Below are 1,659 nucleotides of genomic sequence, written 5' to 3'. Positions count from 1 at the left end.
AGGGGTTGCTTACCCTTGGTTTCACAACCAAAAAATTAATTAAAAATTTGTGGGCTTCACAGAAGACAGAAAAGACGTTGCTTGTGTATGCAAAAGAAAAGACGTTTTTGTTCAGTTTAGAGTGTTTTGCGGACTTCACGACACGTGGCGATCAATTCTTTTTCTTAATTTTTTTTTATCGGCAAAAAAAAATTAAAAAATAAAAAATTTTAAGCAATGGCTAAGAGACAAACTAATAAACATGCTCCTCTTAAAGCCCCGCGATAATATAAAATCGGCTTCGTTTCACTCTGAACAAGCCCTAGTTTTTAACACAATCTCACAACTCCCAAGTCTTTCTCCTAGTTTCTTCCTCAGCCGGCGACATCCTCAAGTAATCCAGGTTCTCTTCTCTTCTTATTGTACTGTAACTAAACTTACGATAATAGATAGGAGATTCTATTGGAAGAGTTAATTTGTCTGGATACTACGATCCACTTTTGAAGCTGTATCAATTTAGCTAGTGGACGCATAAACTATGTCTCCTGTTCTCTTCTCTATAGGTTTGAAAAAAGAGATAATCGTTCAAGCGTAAAGAAATCAATGGCAGAAGAATCTACCGAGATGGAAATTCAATCAGCAACTGAACCGGAGTCACTGCCTGCTAAGCCAATCTTTAAGCCACTCAAGGCTCATGAGATGTCTGATGGCAGGGTTCAGTTCCGGAAGGTATCCGTCCCACCTAACCGCTACTCTCCTCTCGAGAAAGCTTGGTTAGATATCTACCCTCCTGTCTACCACCAGATGAAAGTTGACATTCGCATGAATCGCGGATCCCGCAAAGTCGAGCTCAAAACCCTAGCCGACACGCCTGATGTCAGTTATCTTCATCCACGCTCTCATGCTCGGTTTCGATATCCCTGATGCGATCTCCCTCCTGAGAGTGGACGAGCTGTATGTCGAATCTTTTGAGATCAAGGATGTCAAGACTCTTAAAGGCGAGCATCTGTCCCGTGCTATCGGGAGATTGTCAGGGAAAGGAGGGAAGACCAAGTTCGCGATTGAGAACTCTACAAAGACAAGGATTGTGATCGCTGACACGAGGATCCACATCTTGGGAGCTTTCTCTAACATTAAAATCGCGAGGGATTCTTTGTCTAGTCTCATCATGGGATCTCCTGCTGGTAAGGTTTACTCCAAGCTCCGAGCAGCCTCTGCTAGATTAGCAGAACGGTTTTGATGAAATCCGCATTTTCTTTGAAGTGTGTGATATGGTTTTTGTTAGTTGCTCTTAAAAAAAAGTGATATGGTTTTTTATATGTTTTTGAAATTTATATGAAATTATTGCATAAGAAACATTATATAGAACTTTTACTTGACATCAATCTCCCCAACGTCTGTAATTGCACATACGCTAACATATCTTGAGATTAGCAAATTTAATGATTCAGATAATCAATACATAGACACTTGTACTCTTTCAACATTTTTTCTTTTATTAAAAAAGTAAATAGGTCAGGAGTTGGTTAATAGAGAAACTAGACATAGATGCCGTTAATGGGGTATATAAGCTTTGTGAAGAGGATATAACAAACACAACAACCCACCCAAAGCTACGTTCTGAATCTAGCCATTCTCCCAGCCCATAGCCATTGAGAGCTGAGACTAAACAAAAGCAAA

General features: G+C 39.8%; 1 pseudogene; it reads left to right on the top strand.

Annotated features, from left to right (window-relative positions):
• The first annotated feature begins 279 nt into the window (after nt 1-279).
• Nucleotides 280-1,366, top strand: LOC106299272 (annotated as a pseudogene).
• Nucleotides 1,367-1,659: the final 293 nt, after the last annotated feature.

The sequence above is a fragment of the Brassica oleracea genome, chromosome C6 (genome assembly GCF_000695525.1).
Source record: "Brassica oleracea var. oleracea cultivar TO1000 chromosome C6, BOL, whole genome shotgun sequence".
NCBI classification, from domain to species: Eukaryota; Viridiplantae; Streptophyta; class Magnoliopsida; order Brassicales; family Brassicaceae; genus Brassica; species Brassica oleracea.
This window is presented reverse-complemented; position numbering and strand designations above follow the sequence as displayed.